A 22,649-nucleotide genomic window follows, 5' to 3' on the forward strand; every position below is an offset into this window, starting at 1 on the left:
CAGGGATTTATAGGAGACACTGTGGTAGGATTGTACGTACCCGTACAAACAGTTGGACGCACTGCATCCTGCATGGTGGGCCCCAGATCTGTTCCAACCTGGGATTCTGCTCTGAGACACTTGCTTCACCCAGTCAGGGGCCCGGGGGAGGAGGTGCAGCAGCCTCAGGAGAGTGCAAGCTTCCTCTCTTGGTGGAATGGTGGTCAGAGAAAGAACCCTTTCCTGAGCCAAGGAGGGACCGAGTTTCCTGATGGTTGGGGACCCCAGGCGGCCAGCGGGAGGGGGGGGGCCAGGTCGGATCCAAGAATCCAGGGTTTTGGCAACTCTTTATACCCTCCCCATAGCTCCTTTCCTGAGACAAGTATAATCTTCCTCACGGTAGCTCTTCAAGACTCAGCCCAGTACTTAGGAGATGACTAGGAATCACTAAAGCATTCCTTCCCTGCAATCAAATAGGCTCAAATGCCACCCCCACCCCCAACCCAAGGAAGCTTCCCTGCCCCCTGCCCTGCATCCCATGGCTGCCCCTGTGTGCGCCCTCTGGCCGTTGGTGCCTTCCTCTTATAAGCTCTGCCCCCATCTGCCACATGTCTGGGTCTCCCTCTAGACTTTGAAATCCTGCACACAGGTCTGGGCCTTACTCCTATTTAAACCAGCCAAGCACAATGTGAAATGGGTGGGGGAAAATGAATAAACTAATACAACTGTCAAACACCCATCCTCAGTCCATTGCTACCATCCTTCCTGGCCCAAGGGCAGAACTTGGGGCCACCGGGGAACCCGGATGCCCCCTGAAGCCTGCAGCCCTGTCTTTCCCATCACAGCCAGCCAGGGAGCGAGACGGAGCCCTTGCTAGCCCTGCTCTGTGACACTGCCTCCCAACTGAACTCCAAGCCCACTCCTTTTCAGGGCAGCAGGAGGGAAAGAGCAAGGGTTGGAGAAGCCTCAGGAGTCTCCACAAGGAGCAGTCGTCTGCTGTCCCCTGTCTGTTGGCCAGAGAGCCTTAGACAATAAAGGGACCCGAGTGATCACCTAATAAAGACCGTGTCCTCTGCAAGGCAGCACGGTGTTGTGGGGAGACTCTAAGAGGAGGAACCAAAACAGCTGCGCTTGGTTTGGGTTCCAGTTCAAGATGGCAATGTAGGAAGACTCTGAATGCACCTCCTCCATGCCACACACCAAATTAACGCTGAGACCCGGAACAGATCCTTCTGCCTTGGGCACAGGAGAAAAGCCACAATTCAAAGAACTGGCATTTTAAAAAAATTTAAAAAGTAAAAAAAAAAAAAAAAAACTAGAACTCTACCAAACAGTGCAGATAAGCTGCAGAGAAAGGTGAGAAGCCTGCCCTATGGCCACCTCTGAAGGTGAGGTATTGCCACCAGACCCTGTGCCATGACAACCCTAAGCAAGGGAGACAAGCAGGCCCATATGACCGCCTACTGTCTACACATCACCTCTCTGTGGAGGAATGAAACAGTCCAGGGACGGAATGGGTTTTTAACAAAACAAACAAGAACACCCTTTAAAAGAGTCCTTTGGAAAAGCCACAGGCCATACACTTAAACAATAATGTTGCAATCGCTCAACATATTAAAATTCCTCTTTTGGAACTGCCTTTGCAATCCTCCTCCATAAAGCTCAGAAAGAATCTAGTTCAACACAATTAGCAACTCCAGCAGCCAAGGAAACTAAACCCCTACCCCTGGGGCAGCTGGGGGTTCAGAAATCCACCCATGGTCCTGGGCTACCTCCCCCCACTCGAGGGAGAAGGAAGCATCAGCCAGACTCAGAAACCCTGAAAGGCAGGCGCATCTGCTTTCCTGAGTGTCCTCAGCGTGGCTGGATGCCAGGAGATCCTGTGTTCTGCAGGCTTCCTCCTTGCTGGAGGCCAGGTAGGTGGAATCTCACCTGCCTGCTGGGTATTCCCCAGATGACTCCACAGGAGACTGTCACATGTCTCATCTGCAGGGAAACATGTGCCTGCCCTGGCTAAGTCTGAGAATTCACGCAGGGGAGGGGCTTGTCGGTGAGGTGGTGATCACCAGGGTCACCCAGAAGGAGGCCCCTGGGAGGGTACAGACAGCATCAGCTTGGGGCCCCGGGGGGGATGCACGACTCAGGCTGGGTCTGCTTGGCATCCAGGTCCAGAAGAATTCTTGTGCTAAATGCTCGGAGACCCAGCTTTGTTCCCAAGGTATCCCTGGCTGTGAGTGAGGGACAGATGGGGCTAGGGAGGGAGAGATAGAGAGGGGGCTATGGGATCAGGCTCACAGAAATCCCACAAATGCAAAGGTGTAAGGGAACCAGAGATAAGGCAACACTCCAGACCACCCTGCCCTAGGTGATGAGGGTCTCCGGTGGTCCACAGAAAATAACCAGACCCTGAAAAGAAGTAAGCCATTGAAGATGTCATCACTAGTCCTTGTCAATGGTGGTATCAATAGAGATGTTAAAGGATTAAGTTCCCTGGTTGGCTTTTCAGTAAAAGACCAGCCCTACAAGCCCTCAAGGGCAGGCCTGTGGGGACCCCAGAGAGCTCTCTCTGTATCAGTGCTTACTGAACTTCTATGGCTTTGCTCACTCTCCTTTGTCCTGCAAGATTCATTCTTTGACTCTGTGAGACAAGAACCTTGCTCTCCAGCTTCTTTTTGGTGCCAAAATCCGCGATCACTCCCCCGGAAGGGTGAGGCCAGTCACAGGTGACTAGAGCAGTCGCTGGTCTTGAGTCTCAGGTGACAGGCTTCCCGAGAAAGATTTGGTCAGTCCTCCTTCCTCAAAAGAAGAGAATGTTGGCCTAACCCTCCCCGGTTCTGCTTTCTGTCCTCTGGCTTTTCTTGAACGACTTTCTCCCACCTGGGGGACTTGGTCTGTAGTAGGGACCTTCCAATCCCGGATGATCCGTGTGCCCTTTTAATCAGGGATTCATTTCAGGAAGAATGTTGCCTATGTAGATATAAGGCTTTTTCACTTAAAAGTGTTTTTCTTGAGAATTTAGTTCAGGAGAAAAATCTTCTCTTCATTTTCATTTTGCAGATTAATGTATTAACCGATTAAGACATACGTTTTTTTCTGTTAGATATAATTTAGGTTTAATTACAGCCAGGAATTAAAACCCAATTAATCAGCAAGAAGGATTAAAGCTATCTCTTTAATGACACGTTGGAGGAAGCCCAACGTTTCCTGGGCATTTTCTCCCCCTTGGAATACTTCAGGCATCAAGGAGGGAATTACAAACCCCCAGCCAAGTCTTTGACTGGTTGCATTAGCGGCCAAGACTTCCATGGGTCATGTAGTTGAGGCTTTCTTGTCCCAACAACAAAAATATGAAAATATGGTGATGCTAAATCTTGGGGTCCACATCCCTCAACGGAGCCATGCTTGCAAATAGGACCTCAGGTATGTGGACAGAAGAAGTGCCCAGGGGGAAGGCAAGGAAGCACAATTGAAGTTGATTTGTAATTGGCCTGTCTAATCCGGCCCCTTGGGGCCAGGAATTCGAGTGAATTTACATGACCAAACACTGAGAGCTCTTTCAGGGGAGCTCCCAAGAATGAGGTCGTTGAAAGGGTTCCCTGCTTTGTTGAAGGTTCATTTGGGAGTGCACAGAAGGACCGACAATCCAGAGCTCTGAACCTGCCCTTTGGTTACCATTAGTGACCTGGGGGTCTCTGAGACACGTAGAAGATGGAGGCTGGCCCTGGGGTTCACACCCGGGGAAGCCTTATCCATAGGCAGCACACACCTCCTACTGGGGGACTCTAGCTGTTTTGCTCACATTCTTAGCTTTCTAAAGAGAATATCAAAGTTAAACTGTTAACCTCTGCTAAATCCTATAATTAGGCCAGACTTTTTTTTTTTTGAAAATCCAGAGGAGACCAGGAAGATCAGATGACGGATGGGTAAGAGTGGCTACTCCCATTGGCCTGACGCCTCCCAACCCAAGATGTCAGACCACTCTTTGACCTTGGATTGGCAAACCAGGGACGCCTGGGTTCACAGGGGAGAGCTGAGCTGCAGGATGCCTTCCTAGTCACCTCTCTGTAACAGGTGTGGGGTAACAGACTCCCACCAGAATCGAGAGATGGGAAACAGACCATCCTGTGAGGGGATTCCTCTGGATCAGGGACTGCAAAATGGGGTAATCTTCCCTTGTAAAACTCCTCTAGTGTTTTCCACGGGTTGAAAATGGCAGGTTCTTCAAGGCAAGGTAAAATAAGTCGTGACCATCTTTACTAACCTGAAACTTTAAAAGTTTTGCTTGGATGATAAATGGAATTAAATTCATTGGACATCTAGGTCTTTCCCAAATAGGGTAAAGTGCTAAAGCATTGATTACTGATTAAAGGATTGATTACATGTTTTGTGCTTAATTGATTCATAAATTGCCATCTAAGAGACTCTGGTGTGACAGTTCACAACTGCGTAGTCTTCACTGGAGACTAAGGCTTCTAAGAATTAAAATTCTGCTAAATGTAATGAAAACTGCTGGAAATAAGGGAAACAATGCTACATGCAAGAAAGATTCAAGGAATGGAAATACATTTTTGTTGAAGGTAAAAGAAGGTAATTTTACCCTAAATAAGACTGATTGTTTGGAGAGAAATGGCTTAGGACAAAATCTTAATGTAAAGGAAAACTGTAGAAGGTTTGTTGTAGGGAAATCTTTGGAATTTTACGTGTGGTCAGGACAGACTAAGGTTAAAATGAAGGGATTTTAAAAGTACACCGTTGGAAGATTGAAATTATGCTTTTCTCTCTGTTCAAAAGACAAGTTCTTTTTGGATTTTTGGTCTGCTCTTGATAAGAAAATTGTTTACATTTTCTCATCTGCCCAGAAAACTAGTTTGTATGGTTTATCAGCTGCTTGGTCATGGAGTTAAAACTTCTCAATGTTAAAGCAAATGAGTTTTGCTAACAACTTTATAAGCCTCCATAATTGCCTTTGGAATCTCTCCCTGTCACCTTGGTTAAATAAATTGTTTTGTAAATGACTTGTAATTTTATTTAGGCATGTGCTTTAAACCTAAGGTTTTAACAAACTTCCCAAGATTTAAATTGTAAATGAAATCTCTTTGGCTCATTAGGCCTTTTTATTTGATGTATTAAGTTACTCTGGAAGCACTATTAAACAAATAGTAAGCCTTACATTTGGGTCAATGCTACAACTACTCTAGAAAGGATATGCAATTCCTAAAGTTTTAATATATTTCAATATAAAGTCATCACTTGGTATTTTGATCATTGAAGTGTTCTGTGTCACAGAAATAACCTAATCAGGTTATTTGCCAACTGTATTGTAAATTCTCATCAAGTCATGAACAATGTCCATTTCTGAGTCTTTGCCATGTATAATTGTTCTTACTGTCTTGCCAAATGAGTTTCATCTTCAAGGGAGTTCATAAAAAGGACTTTAGGACAAATACAGGCTTTTGAGATCATGAAGATCAAAATTAAAATGGGTAAGAATGTCCAAAATTAACTAAAGTTGCATTCAAATTAAAGAATAGCTCCATGGGATTAATTGAATTGTGACTCTTGTTTGAAACACGGCTAATTCTCTAATGTTTGCTCTCCCAGACTAAGGAAACTTTCTCTTGAGATATCTATGACTCACAGAAATGTGATAAAGTATTCGTTTGTGAACAAATTGTAGCATTTAACTTTTCTCTCTTCCTGAACCCTCTGAAATTCTGAAGGTCTCAGTAAGTATTCTTTCTTCCATGGCAAGCATAGTCATTCGCCTAAGTTCAGTAAGAATCTGTCCTCATAGCAGGACACCATTGGAAACCTTGGTTGTTTTACCAAGACTTTGGCTACAATGTCGTATTTGAGAGACACGTGTAGGCTCAGATATGACCAGACAGCTTTAAGGAACTAGGGTTGACCTTATGAAACATGGAGCCATAAAGCCCCTTGAAAATGCTGGCCTGATACCTTGCTTATAGAGTTCCCAGCAGCCTCACCAGGTGGGTAAAGAATGTCACTTCCTGGCAGGTGTGGGAACCTCAAGATATATTGGGAACCTCGAAAAGAGGAATCCGCCCACATCTATAGGTATTGCAGACATGTCTGATGGTAAGTACTTGGCTTGGCTTCTGGCCTAAGGAGACTACTGAAAGTTCAACCTAGAGATCCCTTATGAAAAGTTCCAGCAAAGCAGATTCTAAAAGATCTATATGGTCAACCATTATTCTTGCTCAGCTTATGTAAATAGGCCAAGTTTGTTAAAATTGGACTTGTTTTGCAAATGAAATAGTCTTTATTTGGCTATCTCTGATTAAAAATGAGGATAATTTATGTTTTTAAAACTTTTTTTTAAAGATTTTATTTATTTATTCATGAGAGACACAGACAGAGAGAGAGAGAGAGAGAGAGACAGGCAGAGGGAGAAGCAGGCTCCATGCAGGGAGCCTCACGTGAGACTCGATCCTGGGTCTCTAGGATCGCACCCTGGGCTGAAGACGGCGTTAAACCGCTGAGCCACACGGGCTGCCCAATGAAGAGGATTTTAGAGAGAAAAATTATGTTTCAATAAAATATCTTGGCAGATGTTAAATTCTAGTTCTGACTGTCTTCAAATGTTTGTTGTTTGCCTAAGCTAGACAGCTTGAGGTAAACTGCAGAGAAATTGCCACAATAGCTCATATACAGGCAGTCTTCTTGCTTCTTATTCTGTGGAGATTGTAACAGAACCCCATGGGCATGTGATTATTTAAACAACTAGAAAATTGGATTAATTACTCAATAATTCTATGACTCAACTAGCCTTGATCAATTCTGTGTGGCTGGGATGACAAAATCATTCCTTTAAAGCCAGAGTGTACCCCGCTGCATGGAGTTCACTATGGACTTAGGCAGATAATGGATGGCCCCGCTTTCTTTATTATTGGATTGGATGATGAACTTGGGGATGGATGCCCTTATGTCTTGAGACAAGTTTTCTTCTACTTGACAGTGATTCCTCATAATTAAGATATTGTTAAGGCTAGGGATGCCTTGTGGCTCAGTGCTTTAGTGCCTGTCTTCTGCCCAGAGAGTGATCCTGGAGACCCAGGATCGAGTTCCATATCAGGCTCCCTGCTTGGAGCCTGGTTTTCCTTCTGCCTATGTCTCTACCTCTCTCTCTCTCTCTTTCTCTGTCTCTCATGAATAAATAAATAAAATCTTAAAAAAAAAAAGATATTGTTAAGGCTAGACATCAAACAAAGAGGGCTTCTTGATGGCTTTATCCCTTAATCATATTTATTCTAGAAGCTACCTCTATAAAGGCGTTAGCCAAGCATCTAACAACCCTCCTGGTAAGCAGAGACTCAACGCTTGCTACGGGACTTCCAGAACTTATGATAGGACTGCAACATAAAATAAACAGAACAGAATGCTTGCTGAGCAGAAATCTGAATGATACTTCCCAGGTACTAGATACACTCGGCCAAGAATTAAGTGAAGTCAGAGAAGGACTTCTCAAGAACCGCGCCACTATTGACTGTCTACTATTGCTACAACATTTGGGGTGTGAGGAGTTTCCTCGCATGTGTTGTTTTGACATTACAGTTAATTCCCACAATGTGTCTCAATTAATAGGGGACATTCATGACCAATTAAATAAGATCAAGATATCCACTAATCTATTTGACAGAATTGGTCATTGGGGATCTTATCTAAGGGATGTAATCATAATTTTGGGCCTCATACTTACATATGTTTATCTTTTTTGCGTGTGCTAATGCATGCACCATTTGCTGTCCATCATGAGCCCCTGGAGCCATACCACAAGCCCTGGACTAATCCCTGGATAGATTCTAACTGTTGCACAGCCCACAGCCCCATTTCAGCAGGAAACAGCCAGAGCGGTCATCATCCCATTCCCTAAAAGGAGTTAGGGTTACTATTCCAGGGTGAGGAATGAGTAAGGGACAGACAAAGCTAGGTAGGGAGAAAGTAGGGCTATGGGATCAGGCCCACAGAAATCCCCCAAATGCAAAGGTGTAAGGGAACCAGAGATAAGGGAGCACTCCAGACCACCCTGCCCTAGGTGGTGGAGAGGGGGGGTCTTATTTATAACGGTCTTCTGTGGTCCACAGAACATAACCAGACCCTGAAATGAAGTAAGCCATTGAAGATGTCATCACTAGTCCTTCGTCAATGGTGATATCAATAGAGGTGTTAAAAGGATTAAGCTCCCTGCTTGGCTTTCAGTAAAAGACCAGCCCTACAAGCCCCCAGTGGCAGCCCTGTGGGGACCCCTCTCACTCCAGAGAGCTCTCTCTGTATCCTTGCTTGCTGAACTTCTATCATTTTGCTCACTTTCCTTGTCTGCAAGATTCATTCTTTGACTCCATGAGACAAGAACCTTGCTCTCTGGCTTCGGCAGCACCACCTCGCAGCAGCTACTTGGTGCTTACTAAATGCTTCCTTGGTGCCAATCCCATGCTAAGGGCTCCACATGCACCTCTCTTGGTTCCTCTAGGGAGCAGATGTGAGTGTGCTCATAAAACAGAGGAGATGCCCAAGACTCAGAGGTGTGAAGCTGCTTACCCAGAGCCACACAGCTCTAAGGGAGGAAGTTCTGTTGGGATCTGCCAGGGAGCCAGCAGACTACAGTATATTATTTTGAGGTTTCAAATGCTCGCCTGAGGTCACGTAGCGAGTTGATGAAAGATTGATGATGGGCCTTTCCCCTCACCCCCATTCCCTCATCCTAGAAAATACAGAGGAAGCAGTATCCACCCACAATATCCCTTCTAGTTCTCCCTAACTTAATAAATAATGATGTGAGGATCAGTGTGGTCATAGCAGTGATAGTAGAAGACCACCCGTTACGAATGGCCTTTTATATTACACCCTCGATCTGCACTGAGGTGTGTGTCATTACTCAGATTTTAGAGAGGAAGAAACTAAAACTTACCTAGTGAAGAGACAGTTCCCAGACCACAGAGCTAACGAAGGGGCAGGAAGGGGCTGCTGGCCATAGTTTCTTCTCCTGCCCATTGGGTGAATATGTGAAAGGAGCCTGGGGTACTGCCAAGGCTCCTGTATCCCTAAATGTGGGCAAGGTAGGAAGTGAGTTATAGGCTTTACGCTGAACCATCTCCATCTCCCTGTCCCATCTCAGCATGAGCATGCTTCATGCTTCCCCCTGAGCATCCAAGGACACACTCAAATCTTGTTTGCATTTCTCTTCTTGGGAACCTGAAAGGAACTAGAGATGCAGACACTCTGGCTTGAGCCAACCACAGGGGTTGAGTGCGGCCCTCTGTTATCCTGGGAGTCCTCAGGAGCAGGTGTTCCTTCTGCAGCTCCGACAGCGGGTGGGAGGAGGCAGGTGGGTGCAAGCACCAGAGCCATCTGCCAGGACAGCCGAGGCAGGGAAGCAGCTCTCAGGGCCCGGGGTGGGGGTGTGGGGGGTGGGGGTGGGGTCTGCACAGCAGGTGCACAGATGGGGAAGAGGACAGACTCGAAGTTGGTGGAGCTGGGGGAGGCGGCTCTGGGTCCCCGGGGGGAATGGGGCCCTCTACAGCAGAACTGGATCCCACAGAAGATGGAACACAGTGATGGGAAATGACCAGTGAGAGAGTGAGTGTGTCTGGGGAGCAGGGGGAGGAAGGGTAGAGGAAGAAATGAAGGAAGTTAAGGATGAACCCACTCGATGGCATCTGGAAGGGTGATCAGACCAGCCTTCCAGACTGACTCTGCCTCTGGAGGAGGAGCTGGCTGTCTACACAGCTCCCTCCATGTGCACAAAGCCTACAGAGGCAGGATGACCGGGAGGAAGGGCAGGAGGGCGTCCACCCGAGGCACCAGGGATGCAGCTTCACACCCCGGAGGGAGGGAGCAGAGGCCCAGCAGACGGGCCATGCGGGCAGCAGCCCGGAGCGCCCTGGTTCACACCTGCCTCGCGGAGGAGCCGAGTCGCAGTGACTCACAGAGCTGGGTGTCGGGTGATGCTCCCTGCTGGGTGCGGTGCCCGTCACAGGTGAACATGACCGAAGGAACTGGAAAAGCTGCACATTTCACTTGATCGTTGTCCCTGTGTCGCCACAGGGAGGGACGTGGAGGCGTGCAGGTGGTGAGCAGCCACAGGTGAGGTGTGTCCCTAAGCCAGGGGAGTGGCCTCCCCTTGGGAACCGTCTTCCTCTAGAGCAGTGGTTCCTGGTGCCATGCGGGCCGCGTTTCGTTTCCGAGTTACTCATCACGCCCCAGGCACCACCCGCAGGCATCCGGCTGGTCCTTCACTGCTTCTGTGAAGGTCCTGGGTGACGCTGCTGTGCATTCAGGGCTGAGACCCAGGGTGTCTGCGTGAGGGGCACAGCCGAGCCCTCCGGCGCGCAGTGCCCCTTGGCCGTGGTCCCTGCTGCTGTCCCCTCCACGCCCCGGGGGATGCACACGAGCACAAGCACACGGCTGGCGGGGTCGTGGGCCTCCAGGCCCTCCCCTTCACCGACGCTCCTGCTGACCCCCTTAGGCTCTTGCAATGGACCGTTCAGGTACCAATAGGATATTTTACTCATGTTTCTAGAATTCTTACCAGAGAAAGGCAAAAAATTAAAGTCTGGCAAATTAATATTTTCCCCACATTCCAGAAGGAAAGTCCCTTCACTTAGATCCTTTAAAAAGCAGGTCTTGGGGCACCTGGGTGGCTCAAGTCATGACCCCGGGGTCCCGGGATCGAGTCTCACATCCAGCTTGGGGCCTGCTTCTCCCTCTGCCTGTGTCTCTCCTTCTCTCTGTGTCTCTCATGAATAAGTACATAAAATCTTAAAAAATAATAAAAAAATAAACTAAAAAGGGAGTCTTACTCCACTGTGCTCTTCCCACTCCAGCCTCAGTCTCCTGCACCCAGCCCGTCGTCCTCCCGCCCACCCTCAAGCTCTCCCCCAATCCTACAGCGAGGGGTGTCACTCTTTCCACCCATCACCTCTTCCCATTCCCCGGAACATGCTGGACAGGCCCCTTGGGCGGCAACAGGACAACCAGGGAGACTGGGGACACTCGTGCTCCAGAGAACGTTAAGCTGGGAGGGGCTGGGCTTCCCGAGGAGGGTGTGGGTGGCCGCACACCTCAGGCTTGGCTCTTGGCTCGTGGGTGCCTGCAGGGGAAAGGCACACAGCTAGTGTCCAGCTCCCGACCCTGTGAGACACGGGGCTCCCCAGGCCAGACATCAGCGTTTCAGGACGACGCAGGCTTAACTCAGAGGGAGGAAGGACACAGTTCCCTAATTGCTAAGATGTTTCTCACTTCCGGCGAGTCAGGAGCTCATTGTTCAACAAAGCAGCATTTGGTTTCTGCCCTGCTCCACCTCGACGCTCCCTGGGATCCGGGAAGAGCACCTCCCCTCCCTTCCTGTCCCAGGAAGTGAAGCTGGATTCTTCCAATCAGGATCCAACCCAGCGGGTCTGTCCTCCTGGAGAAGGTGAGGGGGGCACGTTGGGAACATTGGGAACTTCAAAGAAGAGCAAATAAAATAAGGGGGGAGGAGAATGAATAGCCATCTTGTTTACTTGCGCAGGTAGAAAGAAAAAATAGAAACAGATCTCTCACACTAGAGGAAAGGGCTTTCCTCTTTGTAAGAAACTATCTCCAAAGGATGAAGAAATGCATCGTTTTTGTTTGTTGAAAAAGTGGGTGCGGCTTTGTTGTGGGTCTGCAGGCTCATACTTGGAGCTTCCACATCTGTCCAAGGAAGAGGCAAATATTAAGTCAGTAAAGGGGGCACCTGGGTGACTCCATTGGTTAAACGTCTGCCTTCTGCTCAGGTCATGATCCCAGGGTCCTGGGATGGAGCCTCTCCTTGGGCTCCCTGCTCAGGGAGATCCTGCTTCTCCCTCTCCCTCTGCTCCTTCTACTTCTCACGCTCTCTCTCTATCTCTCCCAAATAAAATAAAATCTTAAAAAAGAAAAAAAATGTCGGGGAATGGAACAAGGCAAACTGTGACTCTCGGCACCAATTCTCTAGAAGAAAATCTAGTTCCCGAGAAGCTACAGGGAACTGACGGAAGCAACGCTAGCCCTTTGGAAAGCTGCGCCCCCCGTCCTGGCCACCCGGTCTCCCTTGTCCAGTGAGCCATGATGTTCACAGCGCTATGAACACAAGGGTGGGTGGTCGCCAAATGTCAGTCTCCAGGAGAAATAAAATCCATTATCTAAGTTATTTTTCTCAAATATGTACTACGTGTGACAACAGCTAGATATTTTTGTTAGTCCGCCCCTCCTCACCCCCCAGTTTTGATACCTTGTCGTCGGGTGGACAAGTTCTGTAGCTGGGTAGGCAGGTCTGAGCAGGTGTCCTGAGCTATGTGTACCTAAGTAGCGTGCTAAAGCCAAGATTTGGCCCGAGGCCAGAGTGTTTCCTAAAACATGCATCTTGTGAAATTCTTATAACACAAACACAAATATGTCCTCCACACAAGATAAATCAAGATAAATTTTGAGTCATGGTAGTTTAAATCAGTAGGTACATATATCCATATCTGAGGTAGACTGTGCTTTTAATGAGCTGATAGTACCTGGCACTCAAAAGAGTGAGAATCCAAACACAGGCAACACAGAAAAATAGAAACCATGCGATTGTAAGAAGGTGAAGGGGAGGAGGCGGGTGGAGAAAAGGGAAGAGAGTCAAGGGTTCACAGAGATTGTGTCAGAGATAAGTGACATCAGGTAAGAGGGGCGGCGAGGTTCTGCATGAGGTGGAAGAAGGAAAAGTTGTTCTAACTCTTCTATGTCAAGAACAGGGAAATAGGGAAACGTAGCTTCTGAGTGACAGTGAATTCTACAATTGTGTGTAGGCGCGTGTGTGCACACACCTGAGCGCTGAAGAGTGTTTTTCCTTAAAGGCTGTGGGAGGGAGAGAGGTCTTCCAGATGTGGAAGGGAAGGGAGAGCGAAGGACAGGCGCAGAGGCAAACCACTCATACCTCATGCCCAGGCTCTGAGCTGGGCCTTCCCTGAGGCCCATGCAGCAGAACTTGTGGGCGTGGGCAGTGTGACACAGCCAGCATCGCACAAAGGGCCAATGTCCCAGACTCAAGACATGACCGGGAGGTAAGAGAACACCTTTGTTCTATTATAGGAAAGATCTCAAAGCAAGATCAGACTCATCAGAGCCAGGCATTTTGAAGAAGTGAGACAAACCAGTGAAAGATAACAAGTGGGGGCTCTGACTTAGGGGGCTTTGGTTCTACGGGAAGGGGCAAGAGATCTTTGGATACACCTTGACGTTCCCATGTAGGAATGTGGGCCCTAGTGGTGAAAATCACTAAGCTTTTCTAACGAAGCCAGAGATATGGAGTTTTATATAGAATACTCCTTTATTCTTTTTGTATTTTAAAAGATTTTATTTATGTATTTGACAGAAAAGAGAGCACAAGGAGGGGGAGCTGCAGGCAGAGGCAGAAGGAGAAGCAGACTCCCCACTGAGCAAGGAGCCTGATGTGAGGCTGGATCCCAGGACCCTGGGATCATGACCTGAGCTAAAGGCAGATGCTTCACCGACTGAGCCACCCAGGTGCCCCATCTTTACTCCTTTAAATGTTGCCCAGATGGGTAAGTACCTAAATTCGATTCACACAAACCCTGGCCCCAGAACACAGGCCTCTGAATGTCTTGTAATGTTTCTCCTCGAGCTCACTGTAGTAGTTACCCATTGCACAACAGCAAATGTTGAGTATCTGGGTTTCTGTGGGTCGTGGGAACTGTGCACAGCTTGGCCTGGCGTTTCTGGATCCAGGGACTCACGAAGTTCTGGTCAAGCTGTTAGCCACGGCTGTAGTTCATCTGAAAGCTCAGGAGAGAAGGATCCGTTTTGTGACGCTCGCTCAAGCAGTCGTTGGCAGAAGTAGATTCCTTGAAAGCTGTTAGATTAAGGGTCTCTTACTCCTAACTCTGGGAAATGAACTAGGGGTGGTGGAAGGGGAGGAGGGCGGGGGGTGGGGGTAAGTGGGTGACGGGCACTGAGGGGGGCACTTGATGGGATGAGCACTGGGTGTTATTCTGTATGTTGGTAAATTGAACACCAATAAAAAATTATTTTATTTAAAAAAATTTAAAATAAATAAATAAATAAATAAATAAATAAATAAATAAATAAAATTGATATTTGCTCAATAAAAAAAAAAAAAAAAGATTAAGGGTCTCTTAAGTTCCTTGCTGGGTTGGCCAAAAGTTTCCTTTTGTTCCTTGCCAGATGGGCCTCTCCATAGGACAGCCGTAAATATGGCATCTAGCTTCCCTCAAAGTCAGCAAGTCAGAGAGAAGAGGGCACCCAAAATTGAATCTATTGTCTCTTTATAACCTAAGCCCAGAAGTGGCATCCATCACTACTGCCTTACTCCATGTGTTAGAAATGAGTCAATAAGGCTAGTCCACAAGGAAAAAGAGGGGATGACACAAGAATGTGAATACTAGAAGCTAGGAATCACCGGAGGCCATCTCAGCTCTCATGGTCTCACAAATGCAAGCCAGGGGTCCACCAGCCATGGTGCACTGGCTGAAGCCAGCTACTACCTGTTCTTAGAAATAAAGTTTTATTAAAACAAAGCCATGCCCCCATCTGTTTGCATATTGCTTGTGACTGCTTTTGCACCACACCTGCAGACCTGAGTAGTTACAACAGAAACTATGATCAGCAAAACCTCATATTTTTCTACTGCATAGCCCTTTACAGAAAAAACTTTGTTGTTTCCTTATCTATGCAACCAACCCCCCCTTTTTTTAATATGGAAGAGGAACTTGAAATAGAGATGCTAAATTCATCATTTGCTTGCATTTCACTCGATGCTCTGGCATCATAAATGCCATGATGAACACTTCCATAGACACTTATCTGGGAATTATCAAAGCAGAAGCAGCTCTGTAGTCTGGGTCAAGTGGGTGAGGCATGGCTTCACTTCCCTCAGTCCTGTTGCATTCTTTTCTACCTCATAGCATCATGCACTTTTCTACTGGAAACCCCACTCATGAAACCTTTGGGAAAAACAAAAACAAAAACAAAAAAAAACAGAGAGTTATATGTAAGTGTTGGTTCACTAAATTGTACTCCTCAAACTAGTATTACACCGTATGTTAACTAACTGGAACTTAAATAAAAACTAAAAAACAAACAAACAAACCAAAAACCCATAGTTATAATGACCTCAAGTGGTAGAGTAGCATGACCGTAATTCAACATAATCTGTGAACCTGACGGATCAAGGCTCCAAGTACTGTACTAAGTTACTTCATTCCTCTTAGCCTCAATTTCCTTATAGATTATAATGTAGATTATATAAAAATAGGTTTATAGATTATAATATAAAAATATAGATTACAATAATGACCACACACCTTTTTGTCACAAAAATGCACTAAGGTGCCAATTACAAACATGTACATCCACTAGGGACATAATGACAGTTCCGTAGATGCCACTCGTTATTTATAAAACATCTGACAGTTTCCCATTGCCTATGGCAACTGTGGCTGATAGATTTATTTCAAAACATTGGTTCTGATTACCTAATAGTGGCAGGAGTCCTAGGTTTTTAATTTTTTTTTTCCCCTGCGGTACCACCTCTTGCCTTTGGGTACATCTCTTCCTCCATCCCAGCCCCCAGCCCACTGATGAGTTGTAAGAGCCACCTGTACCCTAAAAGTCCTTCCCAAAGAAGCAGCCAGCAGACCGTGTAGGCTTGTTGCAAGAGTTGCTATGTGATGGGTTTTCACTGGGGCTGAGCATGAAATGCAGTCAAAGAATCTGATTAGAGTGTAAAAAATATAAACAGAAAGTAATGCATCATACACACATCATTCCATTTGGAAATAAAAAATTGCTGACAGATAGGTAGGAGGATGGTTGGGTAGCCTTTCATATGAATCTTTATGTACTTAATCCCTTCTTGATTTTGCCCTCAGGAGTCAGGAGATTCATCCCCTACCTTGTTAGGTGTGATTTTAGGCTCTGGGAAAGGCACACAGCACCACATCACTGCTAAGGCTTCAAATTCCTGAACTAATTTGAGCCTGCTAAAAGGTGTCCTCTCTTCAGCTTGGCTCTCTCTCCAGAACATGCCTCCCTTCAGTGCCTGGGGGTATCACCACCTTAATTCTTTCCACTCATTATTTGGGTAAATGCTAGTACCAATCCCATTTCATTCTATTTGCCAGGAAGCAATCAACTGGAGAGCAATGGGTGGAGGGCACAGGAGGCCACATGAGCACAGACCACTCTTGAGAAATTTGGTAACGAATGAAAGAAGAGGGTGACATAATGGTTTAAGGAGAGAAGAAGGGTCAATTACAGGTTATTTTTAAATAGAGAATTGAGTGTGAGTGTGGACTACAGTGAAGGAGCCAAGAGTAAGAGAGTGGCGAAAGAAGGGTTTACGTAATGGTGTGTGGTTAAAAGCAGTGGGTTCAAAGAGCATGGAGAGAAGAGCCAAGGAAGGAGAAAAACTTCCTCTTAACCAAGAGGGAGAAATAAGAATAAGTGAAAAAAAGAAAAATTCAAGGGAGAGTCTGGAACATGGTGACCCACTAGGGAAAGGATTTGTTCCTCTTTCCTTCTATCCCCATTAGCTGGGAAGAACTAATTTTTAGAGCCCTGTATAGGTCTTTTACATCTTTGACTAAAATTGTGCCCTCTGGACCATCTGGGCATTTTCTTTCTCTGAAAGGGTATCATCAAGTTATGTAAGTTAGGAAGAGCCATCCCAACCCCCCACCCCCCCACCCCCCCAAAAAAAAGCTGTATTCATTCAGAAGACATTTTCTTCTCTTTCCTGCAGGAGTTGACCTGGGTGTGTGCTCAAGTGGAAGAGCCCACCCTTCAAGTCCCTCCCTGAATATGACGTGAAGGCGGTGGGCCCAGGAACTTGGCCACAAGGCGCTTCCAGCACAGCACACAGCAGGCTCTGGTTAAGGGCTTCCCTTTGGACACAACACAATCTTCTAACTCTAGTCTCCCGAGAGGTTCCATTTTACCACACAAGGTCTCTCATTTCTTCTTGTTCTCATAACAGTCTCAGATGGCATCAGGTGAACCTGGCACCCCCTCAAAGGACTGTCAAGGAGGTTAATTTGGGGGGATTTGGACTTACGACCCAAGGAAGCAATGACAGGGTCTCTCTGAGGAGAGTTGGTGCAGAATGTGGATATGGACTCACTTTATTTTATTCTCCCTTCCCCAGAGGTAAGCATCTCCCTGGGTCTGCTAGATCCATGAGTAATATCCTGAGGGATGGTCCCTCAGCATGGGCAATGATGGGGAGCCCGGGATCCTGGCTGGACTAGAGTGGTCCAGTTTGGGAAGAATAGGGATATGGCCATGGCTGTGTGAAGGTAAAACCTTGAGTGTGGGGAAAGTAGAAAAGCAGCACCGTCTCTTCAAAGCAATTTATTCTGCATCTAAAGAAATGGCAGTGTAGGACGATTTTGAGTAAGGGACAGGCAGGGCTAGGGAGGGAGAGAGAGGTGGGGGCTGCGGGATCAGGCTCACAGAAATCTCTGAAATGCAGAGTGTAAAGAAACCAGAGATAAGGGAACACTCCAGGCCACCCTGCCCTAGGTGGGAAGGGGGTTGAGGGGAGGTCTTTCTTTTTTAAACGGGGGGGGGGGGGGGGGGGGGGAGTCTTCTATTATGACAATCTCCTATGACCAAGAAAGAATAACCAGACCCTAAAAAGCAGAAAACCATTAAACATATTATCACCAGTCCTTACGCAAACCAAGACATCACAAGAATGATAAGGCCATAAGCTCCCTGGTCAGTCCTAAATACAAGACTGTCCTTGGAGGCCCCCGTGGGCAGCCCTGTGGGTCCCCTCTCACTCCTGAGAGCTCTCTCTGGATCCTTGCTTACTGAGCTTCTATCATTTTACTCGCTCTCCTTTGTCTGTGAGATTCATTCTTTGACTCCATAAGACAAGAACCCCACTCTCCTGCCTCAATTTTAATTTGTGGATGATATCCAGAGCCTCAGTGAGTCTCAGTGTGAGACCACGGCAGAGGTGGTATGCTCAGTTGGCCTCCCCAACAGGCTCTGAGTCAGAATTTTGGCACAGCTGATGTGGAAATGTTGGGGTTCAGAGACTCAGCCAAGAAAGAATTCCTGAGACAGTCTTTAGTGTAAAAAAGAACAGGACCCCTGGGCAGAAAGAGCTGCCCTGGAGTTGTGAGCAGTGGCTCTTTGGAATCAGGGAAGGTAAAGACAACGGGAAGTTTCCAAAAGGACTTGCATCTGTTAAAGAAGACTCACAGGATCCTGGAGGTCTGGCTATCCTCAAGCTAAGGCATTCATTTGAAGACAGTTGGCGTTCCTGGAGGAATGTCACACTTTGCCTGTCTCAAGGAGTTGTCGATGGGCTGCAGGTTGTCAGGAAAGTTAATTTTACCACATTCCCTCCTGCCTTTGTTCCCCACATCACAGCCTCTGGGCAGAGAAAATTGGCAGCGCCTCTTCGAGACCTTCTTCCTCCAGACTGTGTCTCGCTGCTAGAGAACCACACTCCTGCTGTGGTGTGGAGGAGCAGGGGACCCAGTGAAGGTGCCTGGGCATCAGTATCCACCTCACAGTGGCCGAGCTCCCAGAGCCATTATTGACACCGTTTGCAGAAAGATGATGTAAATCCCTTTATGACTCAAGAATTTGGGAAAGAGTTCCCACCAGGCTCATTGGCCGGATTGTATGTGCACAGCGTTCTCAACCCTTGCCCTCAGCCTTTCTTGAAGGAGCTGTCAGTGGGTGGTCAGCATGCTTGAGAAATTAAATCCTAGATCTAGTTTCTCATAAATCCATGGCATATCTCTCCAATCAAATGCAAACCTGTCCACAGGCTCGTCTGCTTGACTTTGGCCAAACTAGACTATTCACTGCTCCCTAACTGGCTCTATGCTTCACCATCTAGGTGGTGGCTCTGACTCTGTCCCACCCCATCAACCCAACCACATCCTGTGACTCCTGGTGAGACACTCAGGCCCAACTCCTGTCCCTTCTTTGCACACCTCCCCTTGCCTTTCTGTTGATATCCCCCCCCCCTTTTTTTTGTACAGTGGATAGAGCACAACAGAAAATAAAGTGTTCACAATACAGGGGCATTTACCAGAAGCTGAAGGAAGGATGAACTTTGTTCATGTCTGCTAGATATAAAAATGCCAAGAAGGACAAATACTTTGTGTCATCTTTGGCTAGCAAAGCCATGCTCTACACTCACAATATGTAAGTCCTGTTCATTCTTCTGCTTATGGTATTACTGTATCAATAAAAGACCAGCCCTACAAGTCCCCATTGGCAACCCTATTGGGACCCCTCTCACTGTATTGTGAGCACTTTATATTCTGTTGTGCTCTATCCGGTGTACTAAAAAAAGAGGGGGAAAATATCAACAGAAAGGCAAGGGGAAGCTGCAAAGAAGGGACAAGAGTTGGCTAGCAAAGATGATACAAAGTATTTGTCCACACTGGATGATTTGGTGAAAACAGACAACCCAGTTAGCCTGTGTGAAATCAAGCCTCTGCTTCTCCTAGCCCAGAGAGAAGTAGCTCTCTGATTTGGGTTTGGAGGGAAGACAGTATCTCCTAAAGCAGGAAGGCATAGCTCAGATGCCCACAGGAACTCTGCAAACGTTACCAAGGCACAAAGCAGGGCAGGTGGGACTACGTGCCCAGCTGTGCTTTAATACCTCCCTGGAGGCCTAATTCACCTGCAAAACAAAGTACCCCCATGGATGGTCCCCAACTAGAGGCCTCCAGTTTGCTACCTTTCTGGAAGTAAAGATAATCTATGGTTACATAGCTGGAGACAGGTTTTCTTTTTCCTGTTTCCTTGCTTACATTATTTTGTAGAAAAATTAATCTAAAATAGCGGTGATAAATCGGAGTGCTAGAAACCACCTCACATACACCTACAGTGGAAACATACAGGGGTATGAGAACAGGTCAACGAGAGGCCATGACAAGCTGGCATCGACGTGCAACCCCCCACCACTGTCTCAAGGATCCTACTTTATGCTACATTTTGGGATGTTGATGAGGTATACAGGAGGACACTGCAGAGCAAAGCATTGTTCTAGCTGGTGACAATACCGTAATATCATAAGCAGAAGAATTAACAGGACTTGAATATTGTGAATGTAGAGCATGGACTTTGAGTATAATCAAGGGCCAACCAGAGAAACTGTAATAAATTTAAGAGCCTCAAATGGGGAGAACTCAATATAGACAGTTATTTACGAGAGCTAAGAAGCCAAATGTATGGTGAGTCACCTCAGAATTTGCAATAGCAGAAAGGCACTACTGTCCCTGAAGCAGGATGAGCAAGGTTCTCGTCTCACTGAGTCGAAGAACGAATCTCCTGGACAAAGGAGAGTGGGTGAAGTGATAGAAATTTAGTAACCAAGGGTACAGAGAGAGCTCTCAGGAGTGAGAGGGGTCCCAACAGGGTTGCCAATGGGGGCTTGTAGGGCTGGTCTTTTATTGAAAGCCAACCAGGGAACCTAAATCCTTTTAATGTCTCTATTGCTATCACCACTGAGTAAGGACTGGTGATAACATCTTTAATGGCCCGTTTCCCTTTTAGGGTCTGGTGATTTTCTGTGGGTCACAAGTAGCTGTTCTAACAAGACCCCACCTCTGACACCTGGGACAAGATGATCTGGTTTATTTATCTCTGGTTTACTTTCACCTCCATATTTTTGGGACTTTTGTAAGCCTGATCCCATAGCCACCTACTTATCTCTCCCTAACTAGCCCTACCTGCTCCTTACTCTTCCCTAGGACCAGAGGGGCTGAAGGAGGATGGAGATAATGTCTCCAAACCTTAGGATATGGAGCACCCAACAGGTCATGGCAGACCTGTTTGGTGGAAGTTAGGACCATGGATGAAGCAGCTTTCTGGTAGGATTTGGAGGCACAGAGGAGATGCCTCCTAACATAGAGGTAGAGGAATATCCTGGCTTCTCACCACCTCCTGCCTTCCCTTATTATGCCGAGGCATCTCTTTGGCAATGTATATGGTACCTTGAGAGCAGGGGTTACTGGAAAATGTATACAGTTCCCTGCAGTTCACAGCATGGCCTTGACTAGCTGGGTGGCCTAGGGCAAGTCACTCAACCAATGCCTCAGGTTCCTCAACTGTAAGACTGGGATAATGTGTCTCTTTGCCTGGGTGACTCCCCCAGCAGTGGTCATGACAAGACTAAAATGGCCATAAAGGAGAGTGGCTAGGCCACCCTTCGACTATGATAAGATAAAGAAAGGAGTGGATATCTGGATTCCCCTGCTGGGAGCCCAGGCCATCATCTTTAAGCTGCCCGAACATCACTCACCATCCCCTCATTGGTTACACTTCCTGAGGGCCACAGGGTGATCCTTGGGTCACCTGGTAATTTGCAGTTTCCAGTCAATTCCACAGCCTTCACTCCCAGGGCTTCCACCGTCGGCCAGGGCCACCGCTCCTCTCCGGGCTTACTGCTGAGGTGCAGATGCTCAGAGGACTAAGGCACTTACTCGGGGAAACCCAAATAAGCAGTGTACAGGGCTGACAGTTCAATTGCTAACTCCTCTCTCCAAACCCTGGTCCAGCACTCTGCCCTCCACCTCGTGCTGCTCCTGGACCCCAGACTTGCATCAACCAAATCTCTGCTTCATATTTTCAAAACAGAATTAAAAAAAAAAAAAAAAAAAGGCTAGCACAAAGTCTAACACAAAAAATGTTAAATAACTGACATCTCCCCTCGTCAACCTTATCAACATCGGGAAACTGCTGTCAGAGCTGAGAAAAAATCGAGCACGCCCGGCACCTCAGTGTGTGCGGCCTGCAGTTTTAAGCTCCATGACTCGAGGTTCCAGGGCCAGGCAGTGGCACCAACTCTCTCTCATGTGTCAGACACCACAGGCCCGAATTCATTATCAGCTGGGAGATCTGTAACTGCCAGGACTGGAGAAGCTAGAAGTATGTTTGACATTAAAAAAAAAAAAAAGGTATGATAAGCCAAAAAGAAGGCACACCATAGTTACCAGTGGCTCCCCCAGTAGAGGAAAAGTGAAGAACATTGTCTAACTCTTCTATTTGAATTTTTACCACAAACATTCATGACTTTTGTAAACATTCTCAAAATGCTCCTCAATGAATTCATTGTGTAGCTGGGGAGGTGTGGGGAGCCACTGCCAGAGCCCCATCCCCAAGCCCCAGCTTCCAAATTAGCTGATGAGGTAAAGGGCTTCTAAAGAACTTCATAAAATAGTGGCATTGCCTTTAAAATGCCTTCCAGTCTTTGAAAGAACCAGTTAGACCAAGAGTTCACCGTGGAGATCTGTTTTCCATGTGGAAAAGTAAATCATCTCCAGTGACCTGATGCTCAGATGACTCCGAGCGCCCGGGCTGAGAGCAGGTTGTCTTTCTCTACAACACCCACCCCGCCCTCTCTTTTGTCCTATGGAGGTAAGACTGAGCAAGGCTGTCTGCACAGCCAACACCCATCCCGCCCCACACTCGCTTCCTCCCTCATTTAAAAATACCTTCTTTGGGGGCACCTGGGCGGCTCATTAGTTAAGCATTCAACTCTTGATTTCGGCTCAGGTCATGATCTCTGGGTCATTAGATGGAGCCCCGCGTGGGCTTAAGATTCTTTCTCTCCCTCTGCCCTTCCTCCCTCCTCTCTCTAATAATGATTAAAAATA

General features: G+C 47.0%; 1 long non-coding RNA gene across 1 annotated transcript; it reads right to left on the minus strand.

Annotated features, from left to right (window-relative positions):
- Window positions 1-6,440: 6,440 nt before the first annotated feature.
- Window positions 6,441-13,370, minus strand: LOC111090370. Its single transcript, XR_005371690.1, has 3 exons — window positions 12,233-13,370; window positions 9,927-11,673; window positions 6,441-9,041 (listed from the first exon to the last, which is right to left on the minus strand). It is a non-coding gene; the product is annotated as an uncharacterized LOC111090370 (long non-coding RNA).
- Window positions 13,371-22,649: the final 9,279 nt, after the last annotated feature.

This window comes from Canis lupus, chromosome 16 (genome assembly GCF_011100685.1).
Source record: "Canis lupus familiaris isolate Mischka breed German Shepherd chromosome 16, alternate assembly UU_Cfam_GSD_1.0, whole genome shotgun sequence".
Classification (NCBI taxonomy): Eukaryota; Metazoa; Chordata; class Mammalia; order Carnivora; family Canidae; genus Canis; species Canis lupus.